Below are 19,839 nucleotides of genomic sequence, written 5' to 3' on the forward strand. Positions count from 1 at the left end.
TTTGATTGGAACACGCACAATGAGCTGCAACAGAATTTAAAAATCATTATTATGTTTATAAGAAGTTAGATGGAATTTTCAACCATTGAACAAAATGGTTTAATCAGGCTGAAGACTTAATTGGAAGCATTTCTACTACAAGAAAGAATGGAGTGACAAATGTTGAGCAATAAAGAATAGTGTGGATTTAATACCATCTTTCCAAATAGTTTTATATTGCTTTGTTGCAATACAGTGCCATTTATTATAAAAAATCACTGTGCTAAAATGTTACCAGTACCAAATTAATGGCAGGAATAGTTTCTGTTTACTTAGTAGGATTATTTCTACAATTAATGTTGTGCAGAATGTAATGACATTGGTATAGTTTTCTGTTTGTACTGCTTATTTATATTCTTTCTTTCAGAGCTTGTGCTTTGGATAATTTATGTCATGCATGATATAAACATTATGCAAGAAATATTGATTGCATTGGTTAGAATGTGCGAGGAGTATCACAGCCAGTTATTCTTCATTCTACACTCTTCATTCACTCATCATTAGGAGCCAGAGTACAGAGCAAAAAAATCATAGAACGAGTATCATTAGTCAGCAACCGTTCTAAGGGGATTGAAGTTCCCATGACTTGAGCACATAATTTTGACTGACAGGTGAGTATAATATTGAGAAAGTATGAAATTGTCAAAGATGTGGACTTTAGCTAAAATATTAAACTGAGGCTCAATCTGCTCTCTTGGGTGAATGCTGAATGCCCCCAGCTACCAATTCTAACATATAGATAGTAATCATCCCCATTTCAGATAAAAGCAAGACAATTCTCTCAATTTTCATAGACAACGTTTAACGCTCATCAAATATCACCATCTGCCCACTATCACATTAATCTTTATTTTACAAATATGCCAATAGGTTGTTACGTCTCTCAAAAGCACAGTAAGAATTACAGATCATAAGTACAGTCTGATGATTGTAAAGCACTTTGGAATGTCCTGAGGTCACGAGAGATGCTACAACACTGCATGACTACAGATGTCCCAAGGACACCTACATTGCAACCTCCTACTTGCCATGATGTTGATGGTGAGCCTGATCTTTAACAGCCACAGTCCATGCGATGAAAGTACTCCCATGTTGTGCTAATATAGAGCATGTCCATGTGCCTATCTGAAAGTCTCTTAAATGACACTATTGTATCTGCCTCCATCACCACCCTGGCAGTGGGTTCCAGACACGCATGGAGCTTAAAAAAAACTTACCCAGCACATCTCCTTAAAACATTGTCCTGTTCACCTTAAAGCTATGCCCTCTGGTCTTTGACATTTTCACTGGGAAAAGGGTTCTGACTGTTTACCCTATCTATGTTATCATAGACTCAGAGAGTCATAGATGCATACAGCACAGAAACAGGCCCTTCGGTCCAGCTTGCCTAAGCTGACCAACATTCCCCATCTACACTAGTCCCACCTGCCTGTGTTTGGCCCATATCTCTCTAAACCTATCCTATCCATGTACTTGTCCAAATGTTTTTTTCAATGTCGTCATAGTACCTGCCTCAGCAACCTTCTCTGGCAGCTTGTTCCATAAATCTGTCATCCTCTGTGTAAAGAAAGTTGCTCCTCAGGTTCCTATTAAATCATTCAGCCTCTCACCTTAAACCTATGCGCCCGGTTCCTGATTCCCCATCTCTGAGTAAAGATGATTCAATTATCCTATCTATTTCTCTCGTGATCTTATAAACCTCTATAAAATCAAACCTCATCCACCTGCGTTCCAGGGAATATAGTCCTTGCTGTTCAACCTCTCCCTATAGGTGAGGCTTTCCAGTCCTGGCAACATTCCAGAGAATTGTGAGCCATTGAGTGAAGAAATACCTCCTTATTTTCATTTTACATGGGCAGTCCCTCATTCTGAAACTATGCCCTCGTAAGGGAAAACATTGTCTCAGTATCTCTCCCCTGCCAATCCTCTTCAGATCATCTTCCATTCTTCAAAACCCTAAAGACCACTGTCACAACATGCTCTTTAACTCATCCTGGATGACAGTTAATTGTAAAACAAAGACGCCAAAACTGCAGTTTTAACAAATCCAAATTGTTTTGTGCTCAGTCAGTTTATTGTCCGAGATACCGAGGTACAGTGAAAAGCTTTTTGTTGCGTGCGATTCAGTCAGGAGAAAGACAATACCTGATTACAATCGATCAATTTACGGTGTATAGATAAACGATAAGGGAATAACGTTTAGTTCAAGGTAAATCCAACAAAAGTCCAGCCAAAGATTGTCCGAGGGACAAGAAAGACGTAGATAGTTTCGCACTGCTCCCTGGTTGTGGTTCAGTTGCCCGATGACAACTCAGTACTTGCTGTTTGACAACTATCCAAGCAACTGAAGAATATTCCCTCACACCTCTCACAACTTCCATGCAGAAGGTGGGAAGGCTTTCGGAGAATCTGATGGTGCCTTGTTTAGCTGCAGAACATCTCGCCTGCTGTTCGTATAGAGATAGCAGATTCTGGAATCTGGAGCAAAAACAAACTGCTGGAAGATGTCAGCGGGCCAGGCAGCATCGCTGAAGGAAAATGGATAGACCCAAATGTTTTGGTTCGAGACTGAAGGGTCCCAACCTGAAACCTGGTCTGTCCATTCCCTTCACACATGCTGCCTGGCCCGCCGCATCGGTCTATTTTTTTTAAAAACTTGTTCATATATGCTGTTCTCATTATTATAAATCTGTCAGGGGTTGCAATGAGGAACGGATGGCGAAGCAATGATAAGCTCAAAGACAGGAGCAAATAAAGGGGGAAATGGAGCAAAGAAGAAGGATGGGGCAAACGAGAATAGACCGGGCGTGCTTTTGAATAGGGCGCAAGTAAACAAGGAAGGGGTAAACAAAGCAAAGAGTGGTAGCAGAATAATGACCCAGACCACAGCACAAAGGAAACAGATGATACACTGTCTCCGTGCTTTAGCTTGTAGCCGACGCTACAACACGTCCTACATTCGAGTGGATTCCGTCCCAACCGCGAGTGGAGCTGTTCGCTTTAATTCCAAGGATCAAAAAGGTGGTTTCTGCTGTGAAGCGTTTCCGGAGCAACACTCAGCAATGATTGCGCCGCCCCTCCCGCCGATCCACAGACTTGCTCTGTGACGAGCTGCACAGGCGGAGTTTTCAGGTGGAGCGGCCAAATGCCGATGCACAGACTCGACCATTATTTACTCACACAGGCGTCGCTCGCTGAATGAATCAGTGAAAGTGCGGCGTAACGGCGGTGTAACGGCGGCGGCGGAGCTGACGGACTGTAGTCGGGGCTGGGAGGAGGTTGCTGTCGATCCGCTGCCGCCGTTTGGGAAAGAGGTCACCCCCCCTCCCCTCCACCCCCACCCCCCCCCGCCCAGCGCGGGATGGCGTCCGGTCTGCGAGGCTTCACTCACTTGGCGTTTCAATGACTGGTTCAGTCAGCGGCTGGAAGAGGACACACGTGTACAGAGCGGAGAAACCACGGTAAGTGACCCATTGTGGGGACATTGACCAGCCGGTGAAAGGCAGACAATCGCACCCACCAGCGGCCAAGCCACCGACACTGATCACTAATGTCCACAGCAGCAGCAGCAGCACCCCCCCCCCCCCCCCCCCCTGAATCTGCACCCCTGCTTGCATTTAGCCCATTGCTCATCGATCTGCTCCGATTCCCCACCCCGGAATATTTTTCTAGGTGTGCGCTGTAAACTTTGGTGCGTTTCTTGCCTTTGGGCTGCACCGGAATGCGGTTCGCATTGAGAACGGGGGAGGTCGGGCCGACACCCTCCCTTCTGCAGGCTTCATCTTTATTCATTGTCTGGAAGAACGAAGTCGGTTCATTTTGTTCACTCCAAGTAACCGACCCTTCACCGTAAATTGAGTAAACTGACAAGAGTGAGCAGGGAAGTGCCATCATACCCAGGTCTTGCATCGGAACTGCCCGCAAACTTTCAGTCATCCTGCTTCATTTATCTTCCCGTTAGCAACGTGATTATGAAGACAGATTCACGACCTGGGTATAATAGACTTCGGCACTACCTTGTTGTAATCTGGTGCCTGTGATACTGCTGTCTGATTCTCGGCCCCGCACGTACGATAGCCGGGAGAAATGGGCAAATCGATGCAATTATTCAATGTGAGCGAGTTTGATTATGTGTTTTTTCCACGTTGGAGATACACATATGCACCGTGCAAGCCATGGCGTATCCCGGCGGGCACTCCCTGTATGTCAGCGCCATGGGCTGTGCCCAATGTACACAAGGATAAAGAGAAACCAGCTTGCTTCACTAATGCACATGAATCACGCGTAAGAATTATTTGTTTAAGTAAACAGATGGTAGATGTCCACCAAACTGCATGCCAGGCACCAGCATATTCATCTGGAGGGATTGGCTGGTGAGCAAATGCCGTTGACAGTTAAGTTTTGTCCGGTCCATTCTTTTTGCGGCCTGGGGGCATCCGCAATGTATTAGATTCCAAACATTTGACAACATGTTTATTTTATCACCAGCAGTTTGTGATGAAATGTAATGTAACAAAGAAACATGTGCAGTGATGGTGGTTCTTCCGATGTACAGCATACGACGTTTCAGGAGTCAAGAGTTTTATTGTCAGATGTACCAGGAAGGAAACAATGAAAAGGGGTGGGCCCCTTGCAGCCTGATTGTAGTAAGCCTGGCAAGCGATAGGTGAATACAGGTGAGGGAGGTTTATTTTTGCAGATAGGTGAACAAAGGGTAGAGATGAAAAGAAGACATAAGTATGGCAGATAAGCAGAGAATGGGAATCAAATATAAAGCCCGAGGAAGGGATACCCAAGTGGAATATGAGGTGCTGTCCTCCAGTCTGTGTGTAACCTCACTCTGACAATGGAGGAGCCCAAAGACAGAAAGGTCGGTCTGGGAATGGGAATCTCACCTGGAAGGGCTGTTGGGGTCCCTGGATAGAGAGAGGAGAGGAGCTATAGGGACTGGTATTACGTCTGCAGCAGTTGCAGGCGAAAGTACCAGAGGAGGGGTTCATTTGGGTGGGAAGGGATGAGTGAACTAAAGAATTGCGGAGGGAGTGGTCTCTGTAGAAAGAGGCGGAATCATGCTGAAAGTGGTGGATATATCGCCGAATGATGTGTTGGATGAGGAGGCTGGTGGGGTGAACTCGATCCTTATTCCGTCATGGGATAGGGGGAGTGAGAGCAGAGCTACGAAATGCAGAGGAGATATGGATGAGGGATCAAAGCGCAGCAGCATGGGGGAAACCATGTTTAGTAAAGACAGAGGACATCTCAGGTGCTCTAGAATGGAAAATCTCATTTTGGAAGCAGATGCATTGGAAATAGAAATTGAGGGTGGGGTGGCATCCTTACAAGAGACAGCGTGGGAAGAGATGTAGGTTTATTATTGTCACATGTACCTAGACACAGTGAAAACCTTTGTTTTGCATGCTATTCAAACAAATCAGATATACTATACACAAATACAATTAAGTTAAACTCTACTACGATAGATACAGCAAAGGGGAAGATACTGAGTGCAGATTATATTTCTCAGCATTGTGGCACATCAGTTCCATAGAAAAAGTCCAACGTCAACAATGGGATGGAGGTGAATCGGGTAGTACTGTAGCTTATAGAGTGTAGTAAAGATAACTGAGGTTTATGGCAGATTGTCAGTTTATAGTCTGAACACTTGAGAGGTCAAGAAAGGAAAGAGAAGAGTCAGACATAGTCCAAGTGCATCTGAGAACAGGGTAGAAATTAGTGGTAAATTATGAAATCCACGAGTTCTGCACAGTTATAGGAGGCAGCCGAATGCAATCTTCATGTAATGGAGAAAGAGTTGGCGAGTGGTGCCAGTGTATGTTTGGAACAAGGACTTAACCAACAAGAAGGCAGGCATATCTGGGCTCTGCACGCGTGCCCAGGGTAAACCTTTAACTTGAAGAAAGTGAGAGTAGTCAAAAGAGAAGATGTTGAGGGTGACGACAAGTTCTGCCAGGAGGAGTGTTAGTAGTAGGAAACTAATTGGATCTCTGCTCCAGAAAGAACTGGAGGTCCCTGAGACTCTCCTGGTGCAGAGTGGAGGTGTAAAAGAACTGGACATCCATGGTGAAGATGGATAATGAGGTATAATTGAAGTGTTGAAGTGTGCATGATTTGTCTTGGATATAGGTTGGAAGGGTCATTTGGAGTGGAATCTGGTGGGGCAAGAGCAGGCAGAAACAATAGGTCTGCCAAGGCAGTCCTGGCTGCATCGTGAAAGAAGAAAGAAATTGTCAGTATAAGGTTGGAGGCTGTGCTGGGAAGATCGGCAGAGGTGATGAGATCAGTAGCAGACTGGGAGAGAGTGATCTGATTTTTGACCTGGGGTCATGGTCATGGAGTAGGTATTAGGATGTCTGGCCTCGGCATGGCAGAGGTCAGCCTGCCAGACTACAACAGCATATCCCTTGTCAATGTGTTCGATAACAATATTGATATTGCTGCTGCGTGAGCAGAGTGCTGTGCATTCAGAGTGGGTTGAGTTTGGAGTGGGTAAGTGAAGAAGTCGAGACAGTTGATATCGAGCTGGCATTTGGAAATAAAATGATCTAGAGATGGTAAAAGATTGGCTAGGGTAATCTATGAGGAGGAGGAATGTTGGAGTTTGGAGAAGGGGATTGTAACTGGGAGATGAGGATGCCTTGCCACGGAAATAGACCCGGGGGTGGAGGGTGCAGAAGAAGATCTCGACATCATGATGGGCTCATTGAGGTTTCTCATAGGGGCACAGAGGGAAGGAGGACAGGGTTGTGCAGTGTGTTTCATAAATCATATGGGTGATGGGAAGAACCTGTACTTGATCCCGGAGGCAATGGTAGTCCGGCTCCTGTAGCACCTTTCCGATGGTAACAGCAAGATGAACATGTGGCCAGGGTAGTGGGGGACTTAGACAATATTAGCTGCTGCCTTGAGACAATGCTTCTTGCTGATCCCTTTGGCGTTTGGGAGGTCAATACCAGTGATGGACCAGGCAATGGCCATCTGGCGATGTCCACAAACATCTTAGTAAAGTGTTAATGTGTAAAAAAATGATTTTTTCAGACAGAAAAAAGCAAAAACAGAAAGTGTTGGAAACAGTTAGCTGATCAAGCAACATCTGTGGAAAGAGAAACAGAGTTATTGTTACAAGCTGAAGACCTTTCATCAGAGCAGTGGATTTTATTAGCTGACAAGCTTCATATGTAATCCGGGTGCTTTGGAGTCAAAAGTGTTGGTTGTTGGTGATCAACAATGTCTTGGTATTTGCACAGCTGGGCCACTTCTGGTCTTCATGCAGATGTTGGGGTATATGAATAACCTGGATCAAAAGCTGCACACTTAAAACGCACAGGAAAGAGCTTTCCCACCAGTTTCTGAATGAACGTTGGGTACTTTTACATGGTTAAATATGGATTTTCTTTTTAATTAAGCATGGGGGATGTGGGTTGAAGTACAGGGAAGTTACTGCGTTAAACTAATTTCTCTTTTAAGTATCATTTCCTGATTTGAGTACTTTTACCTGTTTAAATAAATTATGGTCGAAAATAGTTATGTGTGCTGTGGCAGGAGAGAAGAAGTTAATGCATTTATTAACTCATTCCAAAAGAGGAACCAATATTACTAATGTCTTAAATTTTTAGCTAATGTTATATTGATTGCCAACCCACGGTCCAACATAGCAAAATTGTTCCTTATTTAGTGAATTAAGAAGCGATCTTGATACGATACGATATGATAGAACTTTATTTATCCCAGAAATTGATCTGCCGACAGTCATAAAAAAACCATAAAAGACATGAAACATGAAATTAAAGTGACGAGTGGAAAGGCTTGGGGGATGTGCAAAGATTGAGGGGGGGAGGGGGTGGGGGGAAGAGAGTCACTCAGTCTACCCCATGACAGAAGGGGGAGGAGTTGTAATGTTTGATAGCCACAGGGAAGAAGGATCTCCTGTGGCGTTCTGACATGCATCTTGGTGGAACCAGTCTGTTGCTGAAGGTACTCCTCACGTTGACCAGTGTGTCATGGAGGGGGTGAGCTGTATTGTCCAGGATGCTCTGCAGTTTGAGGAGCATCCTCCCCTCCAAGACCACCTCCCATGAATCCAACTCCATCCCCAGGACAGAGCCAGCCTTCCTGATGCGTTTGTTGACCCTATTGGCATCCGCAGCCTTCACCCTGCTGCCCCAGCACACGGCAGCAAAGAAGATGGCACTGGCTACCACCAATTGGTAGAACACCTGCAGCATCTCACTGCAGACGTTGCAGGAGCAGAACCTTCTCAAAAACGTACAGCTGGCTCTGTCCCTTCTAGTACAGGGCCGCAGTGTTCGTGGACCAGTCCAGCTTACTGTCCAGGTACTCTCCAAGGTATTTGTACTCCCTGGTAAACTGCACATCCATACCATTGATGGAGACAGGGGACAGAGGTGTTCCTGTCCTCCTAAAGTCCACCACCAACTCCTTAGTCTTGTTGGTGTTGAGCTGCAGGTGATTCAGCCCACACCACTCAAAGTTGTTGACTACACCTCTGCATTCAGCCTCCCCTCCCCTCACTGATGCAACCCACAATTGCAGAGTCATCTGAAAACTTCTGCAGGTGGCAGGAGATGGAATAATATCTGAAGTCCGAGGTGTAGATGGTAAATAGGAAGGGAGAGAGGACCGTTCCCTGGGGGAGGGCCCTGTGTTGCTCACCAACCTATCCGAGACACAGTTCTATAGCCTGACATATTGTGGTTGTCACGATGAAACACTCGAGGCATTTAACAGATTAGATGAAGGGAACAATGATTTCCCAGGGAGATGAATTCCCTTGAGCTAGGGGTCACTATCTCAAACCAAAGGGATCAGCCACATAGAGCTGAGTTGAAAGGTAATTCTAAAATCTGGTGGAGAATTAATGTTTGTAATTCTCTACCCAAGAGGTTGCGGAGGCTTTGATGCTTGAGTACATTCAAGCAGAGATCAGTACACTGTTGGATATTAATGGAATCAAGAGGTTTGTGGTCTGTGCTGGAAAGTGACTATGAGGTAAAATATCAGCAATAGATTTATTGAATGGCAGAGCAGGAACAAGGGGCCAAGATGGATGGAAATGGAATGAGAACTTGAATGCCTTTTCAATGAATGTTTAGAACTGTGTAGAAATATCTTTGCTTGGCATTATTGGTGTAAACTGACAGTTCTCAACAACCTATTTACAGCGCAATTGTCAAATCTTACTTTCTTCTGCTCAAGATTCCAGCATCTGCATATCTCTGTGTCTGCTCAATTGAAGATGTCATTTACAAATAGAATATGATATTTGAGTTTAACAATGCTGTAAATAATCAAGTCTAAAAATCCCTCGGTATTGTGTTAATGTAGAGCAATAAATAATGTTCAGAAGTTAATGGTAATGAAATTTGAAATTTATAAAATATTTTCTTGATGAAGATTGACAACCAAATCTCTGCATTAAAATGAGCATATTGTAACAGTGTACCTTTCTCCGACTAATACAATATTAGTGATCAGATTGATGTCTCAAATGCTTTACAGAGCATTATAAATGTTCAATGTAATCAAGGAAATTCCTGGATTGCAAAATATGCTCAATGTGTAAAGGGCATTAATGAAAACTATTTCTGAAGTGTCCTTAATGATCGAGGCAAAAATGCAAGTTTATTCAGTTATTTTAGGTTTAGGTTTATTATTGTAACATGTACCAAACTACGATGAAGAGCTTTATTTTGCAACCTGTCCAATCACATTAGATAATACTTTACCTAAATACAATCAAGTCAAATTCAAGTACAATCAGTAGAGCAAAAGGGAAGATAGATTGCAGTACACAGTTCTCAGCATTGCAGTACAACAGTTCCATGGACAATGTTCAATGTCTGCAGTGGTGAACAAGACTTGCGTACGGATGACCGCTCTAATGCCAGACAACAGAGGAAAAGAAGCGATTTCTGAATATGGTGGTGCTTGCTTTCAAGCTGCTGTACCTTTTGCCTGACGGGATCAGGAGAAGAAGCAATGACTGAGATGGGACAAGTATATGATTATATTGGCTGCTTTTCTGAAGCAACCTGAGGCACGGTGGCATAGTGGTAGAGCTACTGCCTTTCAAAGCCAGAGACCCAGTCTCGATCCTGACTTTGGGTATTATAATAAAGTCTTCAACCTGTTATATCATTTAAAAGTATAATAATCATAGGGAATATATTTTTTGTGTTTACAGGTATGGCTGATTTTTTTTTGTGTGAATGAAAACCTCGTTAAGAGGTCTCTTGAACAAGCAGTTTGATTTCAGTTTTTTTTTTTGCATTGTCAATAGACTTGAGAAAAACATAACTGGTTTAAGCAAAACATAACATCAGAAAAATATATTATGTTTGCCTTATGAACTTTTAAGTTTATGAAAGAGAAAGAGAGAGATTAATAAAGATGTATAATAATTTTTATGTAGTGGTTCCCTGAGACATGAAAATTATTTCAAGGGTTCTGCAAGGGTAAAAATATTGAGAAACGCTGGTATAGAGAGTATAGATGGGGATTGAGAAGCATCCTTGTAGCGTATTGATGTTGGGAATTATTGTGGAGCAGATGTTGTCACTGTCTTTGCTGATAATGGCCTGTGGATCAGAATGTTGAGGATTCAGTGGCAGAGGGGTTCTAGCTCCAGGTCCAGGTCAGTTTGGCGGTGAGTTTAGAGGGGATGATGGTGTTGAAGGTGGAGCTTTAGTCCGCAAATAGAGGAGTCTAACATAGGCATCCTTGTTGTTTAGATGGTCAGGAATGTGTTTAGGGCCAGGGAGTGTAGAGAAAAAAATGCTGAATTATGGAGAAAATAGCAACTGAATATTGAATGGTACAGCTTGAAACTCTCGTCCAGCAATGGCGAAACTCTCCAGTCTGGCAACTCCCATGGTCTGGTATGGTTTGAATCTGCAGTATAGATCTGTGCTGAGACCAGTCTAAAGAATGGTCTCAATCCAAAAAGCTGTCTGTCCAGATCCCTCTACTTCCCGCTGCCTGTTCTGATTAGCTCCTCCAGCACTTTGATTTTTTTCCACATGATTTCTTGATTGTTTTTGTGGGCTGGCAGCAGTTAGGTTTCAAACGTAGACAAAATGCTGGAGTAACTCAGCAGGACAGGCAGTATCTCTGGAGAGAGGGAATGGGTGATGTTTCGGGTTAAGACCCTTCTTCAGACTCAATCCGAATAAAAGGGTCTCGACCCAAAACGTCACCCATTCTTTCTCTCCAGAGATGCTGCCTGTCCTGTTACTCCAACATTTTATGTGTATCTTTGGTGTAAACTAGCATCTGCCGTTCCTTCCTATAGGTTTCAAGGGTGCTGGACTAGAGTGTTTCAACCTGGATTACAAATGACATCTTTATGTAGTGATGATATTGTTTGTAAAATGACATAAAATACTTCAGGGGGAGTAATTTGACAAAAAGAGGAAAAATGAGGTGGCATGAAGCCAAGAGGTTGGCCTTGGAAGTAGGTTGATTTAAAAGAAAAGAGAGTTTACAGAAGTGATTCGAGTGCATTGAGCTTAGATAGCACAGCTATCAATCAGACTATGTGATGAGAGATGTCAATGTCAGATATTTCACCTGCTGCATTGTTTACTTGGCAATTATGTCCATGTTGGTGCTTATATTTTCATCTTTGATACCTATCACTGGTTTGATCTTGCCTTGTGCTTGCGTTTTTTGGGTGGGGAGTTATTTCCCAGTTATTATTTACCTAAAGTTTAATGTGCTCAAATACCAGGGATGACTAATCACGAATTTCTATTGAGCAAAGATGACTATAAACATCTGTGAGCCATCCACACTTGCAAACACCCAAATATACGATATGTTATGCCAGCTGTGTTGGAAAAGTACAGAATGTACCTATACTTCTATTTTAATTATGATAGAATTTACACTATGTATTAAACAGACTAACATGTTAATTGGTAGTGAAATGGCTTCCAATACCTTGTTAGTAGGAAACACATGTAGGTCAAATGTGTAAGAAGGAACTGCAGATGCTGGTATACACGGAAGATAGACACAAATTGCTGGGGTAACTCAGCAGAGTCAGGCAATATCTCTGAAGAAAAGGACTAGGTGACTTTTCGGGTTGAGACCATAATCATATGTTAAAGTTAACGTCACATTTAAAATATAATTTTAACAGCAATGTTGTTGCATTGAACAAATACTATTTCTTGGATTCATTTTAAGCTGCTGTTATTTATTCTAGATTTCCTTTGTCTGATTATTAACTTCTTAAGATATGTTAGTGTTGAACTTCACTAACAAAGATAATCAACAATTGCCTCATCATAAGAAGTCTTTACAAAATGGGATGCAATAATTCTGGACATTAATTATGACAAAATACTGATAATTAAAGTGGTGCCTGCTGGCTGTCAATCACAGGCAGAAATTTAGGTCTGGAATTTGCGTGAACATATTCCACGTGCCTATCAAAGTTACTTTATTCAAGAGAATGCTTGCAGCACATGTCCAGTTAATTTTGAAATGAAAAAGTTGCTATCAGAATTGCACTCTTCCTTCGCCTGCTCTACCTTGCTGTGAGATGAAAAACCCAGCATGGAATGCCTATCGTTCTGGCACTTGCACTCCAAATGTGCCAGGCATAGATGGGGCTCTGCTGATCGGCTGTATATTAACTGTTAAACTTTATGATGAGTCTTAATTGCAGAGGTGGCCTGGAGGGCACCTGACAATATTGTCATCAGTCGGATGGAACTAACTATTAATCATTGTCAAACAACCTCTGTGGCACTAGAAAAAAAAATGTATTTAAAGGAGGCACCACAATCATTCAGATGTGGTAAACTTTTTTATACTTCTCTCTCAATCCCATCTTTCCCTCTCTGTTTTGCTTTCCACTTGTTAACTGAAATGTTCAAATGTTCCAAAAAAATATTGCCTAACTTCAAATTTATTAAGTACCTTCAGAACGACTGGTTGGTTATGAAACCACCGTTTTTCCTTTTTACATGGGTTCCAGATCTCCTGCAATGGTGTCATGATGAATATGATCTTAAATGCTCAAATTCTACATGGGAAAGCTGCCAAAAAACTTGCAGGTTGCCACAAGCACCATTCCTTTACTGTTAATCACAAAACCGTTGCCATCAAACTAAGGAAAAGCCTTCCTCCCATAGAGATTAAAAATCAAAGGTAATTCATTCCTTGGTCCCCCATCAGATTCGTGAAATGGACACATTTCAGACTGAAACCCAGCCGTTAAGTGTGTCACCATAGTTGTTGAGATATTTAAGGATGGAGAAAGTAATTGAAAAAATGATTCATCCCTAAATTTACTTGGATATCTCCAGAAATTCCTAAACTCCTATTAATATAAACTTTGAAAAAGTTGTTCTTGCAAAGAGTTTTGTGACTTCACTGAGATGTTTTAAGTGGCCATTACATTATATATGGTTCACAACATTGAAATGCTTGAGAATATATTCACATATATTTAAGCAAACTTAGAGCCCTATTGAATAATTATAAACCAAAACAGAAATACTCTTTTTTATCATAAATTCTTATCACGGGATTGAGTCTGTGCGCGTCCCTCTGCAACTGGATTCTTGACTCCCTCAACAGACCAAATTTGGTACGAATTGGCTGCCACTCTTCCTCCTCAATAATCATCAGCACAGGAGGGCCTCAAGACTGCATGCTCAGCCCCTAGTTCTATTCACTCTATACTCATGACTGTAGCCGGACACAGTTCCAACTCCATCTTTAAATTCACCAAGTAGACCACCGCTGTTGGATGACTTATAAATTACGATGATTCAGAGTATAGGAGGGAAACCGATCGACTGACCAAATGGCGCCTTGTTCTCAACTTCTGTAAAACCAAACGTGTCTTCATGGACGGGGAGATGGTGGAGCCAATTCCTGGATGTGCATCTATTTGTCCTGAATCCAGCAATTTGTTGCAGTCATAAAGAAAGCCCATAAATGCCTCGGCTTCCTTGGAAGATCTAGGAAATTTGGATTGTCAGCGAATACTTTCTTGAACTTCTACAGCTGTACAGCGGAGAGTCTATTGACTAGTTGCATCCCAGCCCGGTTCGGCAACTCGAGTGGCTAGGAGCAAAGAAGATTGGAAAAACTGGTGAACACTGCCCAGTGCAGCTTGGGTTCTCACCTCCCCACAATCAATGGGATCTACGGAAGTCGCAACCTCAAAAAGGCAGTCGGTATCATCAGAGACCCACACCACCATATACACACATACATATAAACATATATACATATCTATCTTTATTTTTGCAAACATTATAGTGAATACAGAGTACTATGTTTACATATATGTTGTGCTGTTGCAGGCAAGAATCTTATTGTTCTGTTTTGGGACATTATGACAATAAAACTCTCTTAACTACAATAATTCACTCGTACATTGAAAGCAATCTTCCAGATAAGAATAATATGTACCAGGACTGAAGTAGTTTCACTAGTGCTGTCCTGTAACACAAGGTTAGCCTTTTCAAGCATAACTAGTTTCTGGGTGTTGCTATGTATGCAGCAGTTTAATAACACATTTGCACTCTGCCTATGTTTGTTTCCTGGAGCTATGGTTTAATAAACTGGATTCACTAATTCAATTTATGCAGGTTAGGATAGTTGACATGGATTCTGTCATTTTGTTTTGAATGCATCGAGTGATTCAATAGTGATTGTCAGTTTGAATGCAGGTCTTGAATTGCAGAAACTTGCTTTGCAATGTCAGTCTGCCAGTAAGTTGCTCAGTGCAAAAATAGCTGCTGTGTTTATCTGCATAACAACGGTTATTGGATGTGTAGTGTTTAAGATGTCCTGAGGACATGTTAAGGCAGAATTGAAATGCGACTTGTAACCTTACCAATTCTTCCTGCCTGAAGTCACAGTGCAGATTCAGGACTTTAAATGATGGGGAAAATGGAATTGAAATGGTTGGCAACCGGCTGGTCCCGTAAGCCTAGGCGGAATGAGCGTAAGTGTTCAGTGAAACGGTCGCCGAGCGCACGTTTGATCTCGCTGCACACTTACGCTTGGTCCGGCAAGGCACTTGGTCCGGCAAGGCACTGTGCCATTCCCATACTGACCTTTCTGCCCTAGGTCTACTCCATTGCCAGAGTGAGGGCACGTGCAAATTGGAGGAACAGCACCTCATATTTTGCTTGATAACATACAACCCAGCCGTATGAACATTGAATTCTCTAATTTTATGTAACTAGTCTCCTCCCCCTCCTTGCCCCCTTCCTCCACCCTAGTCATTTTACCTGTTCCCTAATTTTCCACATTGTTTTTCTCTTGAGATTACACCTTCCCTGGCCAACAATGGACCTACTAGGCACTGCCCTGGCTGAGGTCATTTATGGCTGGCCCTGATTTGTGCTGATCTTTTCTTGCTTCCACCTTCCCTGTTATCTAGTTAAGTAGGAAAAAGAAGAGAAAGGACTTTTCAGGAACTAGAAATATTCCAAATTGGCTTTATATCCAATAAAAGTCCATCCATTGAATTTAAGTCCAGTAAATATGTAAAGAAAAGAAGCTTCTTCTTAACCTGATCTTAATTATAATGCAGATGATGGGGCTGTATATTTCTCAAATGATCTGCAGCAGGACTAATTTTCTGATAAAAGTGCAGTTTCTTCATTGACTGAAATTGTTTGAACTTCTGCCAATGAGTCTGAGAATAATTGGAAATGCTTTGGGTGCGAAAATCCTCTGTGTTGCTGCTGTGATGTAGGAAACCTGGGAGGCCATTTTGGATATAGCAAGAGCTGTAAGTAACAATCTGATAATGACCATATAATATACTCTTCAGTGTTGGCTGAGGGGTAATTGTCATCTAGATGAAAAATAGAATTACAGCCATTTCTGATGGCAAAAGATGAAATATCAAATAGGTAATTCCCATTGTACTGCCCCAAAGTGCCAGGCTGGATTATATGTGTTCAAGTCAGTTAATGTGGCTACCTCACAGCTCCAAGGACCCAGGTTCCTTCCTCCACTCGGGTGTTTTCTGCATGAAGTTTGCACTTTCTCCCTATGATTGCTTGGATCTCCAGGGTGCTGTAGTTTTCTCGCACATTGCAAATTAGTTGGGCATATTAATTGATGATATGTAAATTACTCCTTGGTGCAGTTAGATTGCTAAAGAATTAAAAGGCACTTGATAGGTACTGTAGACAGAATAAGTTGAAGGAGTGCAGGGGATATAACTTGGGAGGTGGGAGAATGGGATTGTTCCTTTTGGAGCCAGTATGAACCAGTGGGTCACTGGTTAAAAATAAGTAAGCCCGAAACCGGGATTGAATTCAAAACCTCTCCAAATATTCTCGCATTTTGGAGTTTTGACTGACGGTTATTGCAAATTAGCATTTTAGTTATCGCTTAAGCAATCTGTCTATTGACCCTAATATGAATATTTAAATATAGAAAGGCAGGTTCTCATTAATCAGATCCTGAGTATAATGGAGGTGATGGAACTGTGTATTTATCAAATGATCTGAAGCAAGCGCAATTTTCGGGTAGAAGTGCAATAGCCTCGTTGACTGAAGTTGTTTTGAACTCCTGCCAGAGAGTCGAGGGTCCATGATAATTAACGGAAGTGCTTGAGGAGAGAAAACCTGCTGGTTTATACAGCCCATACTGAGATGAAAGGAGATGCTCATTAATACTATTCTGAATTGAATTAAGCCTTCTCCACTTCATTTTATGTACTGTTAGTATTTTGAAAATAACCTTTATTATTATGAGTAAGTGACTTGACGGATATTAAGGAACCAGTCATATTTACTGGGGACTTCTGGAGTTTCTAAATTATTAAGAAACGTAGTCACAGGGAATTGCAGATGCTGGTTTAAAAAAAACCCCCACAAATATGCCAGAGTAACTCAGTGGGTCAAGCACCATCACTGGAGAACATGGATAAGTGACGTTCTGGGTCAGGAGTAAATTGATTGAAGGCATGGATTGTCTGCAGGATAAAGTGAAGTTGAGGTCCATTAGAGGTCTGGATGAGTAATGCCTGGAGCTTTGGGAGCGACTGGGAGAGGAAGTGCAGTTACACTTGGCAGAGAGAGTAGAACACAATGCATGGAGGGAGAACTGTTACAAGGTAAATTGATTGAAGCCGTGGATCCAGTGGAGGATAAAGTGATCAAAAGCATGGATCACGTGGAGGATCCCAGCCTGAAATATCACCTATCCATGTTCTCCAAAGATGCCGCTTGACCCACTAAGTTACTGAGGCACTTTGTGTCCTTTCTTGAAGAGACGCCGATTTATTTCTCGTTCCCAAAAGGCCAGTTGATTCTGTTGATGATTTCAGTGTCAATGGCACATTTACAGTAGCATCCACAAACTACATTTTGTGGGTGAATTTTATGATAAGGTATAGGATTTTGCTCATTTTATTTGAGCATTTTCAAGTGCATTATCGCAGTGCCCCAAGATAAACTTAGCGTGAATAATAACCAGAATGTTATTTACTGAAGTCTCAAGTGACAGCTGAATTGAGACAAATTTATACTTCTATTGCCAAGAAATTGCAGGATTTGGATTCGGTTCTGCTTCAGTCAGTATTTCTATATGACTGTAGTGATAGATTTATCTTGTATTTAGGTTGATATTTGTTTGGACCCACTTTTGTTTTCAATCTTTATTCAGCTGTGGGCTATCTTTGTTAAATTTCATGGTTGCCAGCTTTGCTTAAGGATGCATGTTTGACAATTGCTGCCTTCCACACTTCTGGTTGCCCCTCTGCAATATTCAGAGTGCGATGACCATATGAGCAAAAAATAATAATAATGTAGCTGTTAAACTAATTTAGTGCTTAAATTCTGTCAGTTCTACCCATAGTTAACATTTTGCATAGACTTTACTGTTTAAAGAAAAGGATTACAGGTGGCAGCAGGCCATTTTAATTTCTGCTGACTAAGATAAATCATGTTTAAGAATCAAGTGTGTTTATTTGTCAAACTCGTGAACCGGAACAATGAAATTCTTCCTTGCTGCAGTGTTTATAGGCGCATTAGACATAATGACAGCATGTAATAGATTTTCAGTTGTTCAAAATAAAACTAGACTGTTCATTGCAAAAACCAAAGTAGTTAGACAATCATAGTGGTGCAACGTCCGCAGTGGTTGTGGTTAGGATTGTGTTGTGTGGTTCGAGAACCTGATGGTGATTGAAAGAAGTTGTTCTTGAATTTGCAAGTTATTGTTCTTGGGCTCCTTTACCATTATGGTGGTGAGAAGAGGACGTGGCCACATTGGTGTGGGTCTTTATTTGATGCTTTTGTGAGACAGCACATCCTATAGATCCCTTTGTTGGAGGGAGTTCAGAACCTGTAGTCCACCAGTTTCTACAGCCTCTTTCATTCTTGCATTTCCAAATGTTCCAACCCACAGTAAGTTCTCCACTGTACATGTGCAAAAGGTCAATAGAGAATTCTGTGACACGCTGGGCCCAGTAGAGATCATCAGAGATGTGTACGTCTAAAAACTTGAAGCTGTTGACTCTCACAACCGCTGCCCCACATGAAGACACATGCTTGGTCCCTCTACTTTTGCTTTCTATTATTTGCATTTAATTTGTTTATTCATTCTTTTATTGGGTCTGGGCACTACTAGCAAGGCCAGCATTTATAGCGTGTCCATAACTGTTTTTGAGAAGGAGATAATAAGCCACCTTGCTGAACCACTGCACATCTTCTCATGAGGGGATTTCTAAAATGCTTTAGAGACGTTCTATGATTTAGACACAGATGATGAAGGATCAGCCATATAGTCCCAAGTCAGGATCATGTACAAGTGGTAATATTCCTATGCATGTCAAACCTAGTTCTTCTTGGGGGTAGAGTTTATGGGTTTATGAGATGCCATCAGAGTAGCCTGGGTGAGTAACTGTAGATGGAATCGTGCAATATTGGCGATCGATGGGATATCAGTAATCGCATTGCTTGACTTTGGATGGCGTTGAGCTGATTTAGTCCTATTGGAGTTGCACTCATCCTGTCAGGGAGAGATTATTCCATAATACTTCTAACTTGTGGTTTAAGGATGGTGGAAAGGGGCAGCACCTGCTCTGCTCTTGTATCCATGGTGTATATGTAGATGGTCCTGTTGAGTTTTTGGATAATGGTGGTTTCCCAGTTTGTTAAAGTTGCTCATGGGGGTGTGATTCAACTGTGGTAATGCCTTTAAATATCAAGGGTAGGTGATTAGTCAATGTCTGGCAACCTTTCAGCCTATGTCTGTGTTATCTGGATTTGCTGCAGGCAGGTATGGCATGTTCCATTATGTTGAACAGCCGTGAACGGAGCTGAACATTGTGATTACTCTTTGGTGATCCTTGCTGCTGATCGTGTGGTGTGAGAAATATTAGCGATTAGGCAACTGAAGATGATGAGACCTCCCTGGACCCTGCTTTGAGGAATACTGCCAGCGTGGCCTGTAGCTGGGAAGAATAACCTTCAACAAACATAACCATGTTCCTTTGTACCTGGTATGACTGCAACCATTGGAATGTTTTCCTTTTAATGCTGATTTGACCTGAGTTCTTTGATAGACTAGTTGAAATGCTCTCGTGATATGCAGGGCAGTCACTCTCGACTCATCTCAGGAAGTTGGCTCTCTCGTCAGTTTTTTTTTGTACTAAGGCTATAATGAAGCTAAGTGGTCTAGATGAAACCCAAACTGAGCTTGAATGTGTATGATATTGGTGAGTAAGTGATGCCTGATTGACTTGACTTCAGCATTTGTTTGATGGGC

The 19,839-nt window shown here is 42.1% G+C and overlaps 1 protein-coding gene across 3 annotated transcripts in view; it reads left to right on the top strand.

The window, feature by feature from the left end:
- The first annotated feature begins 3,131 nt into the window (after nt 1–3,131).
- The window catches only part of LOC129707364 (proto-oncogene tyrosine-protein kinase Src-like), a 133,261-nt gene continuing 116,553 nt past the window's right edge, over nt 3,132–19,839 (top strand). For 2 of the 3 annotated variants that reach the window (XM_055652346.1, XM_055652345.1), the window contains exon 1: nt 3,133–3,500. The gene's annotated coding sequence lies outside the window, so the exon portion shown is untranslated. Of the gene's footprint in view, nt 3,501–19,839 lie in introns of all 3 variants that reach the window. The other variant, XM_055652347.1, reaches the window with a different exon arrangement.

This window comes from Leucoraja erinacea, chromosome 21 (genome assembly GCF_028641065.1).
Source record: "Leucoraja erinacea ecotype New England chromosome 21, Leri_hhj_1, whole genome shotgun sequence".
NCBI classification, from domain to species: Eukaryota; Metazoa; Chordata; class Chondrichthyes; order Rajiformes; family Rajidae; genus Leucoraja; species Leucoraja erinaceus.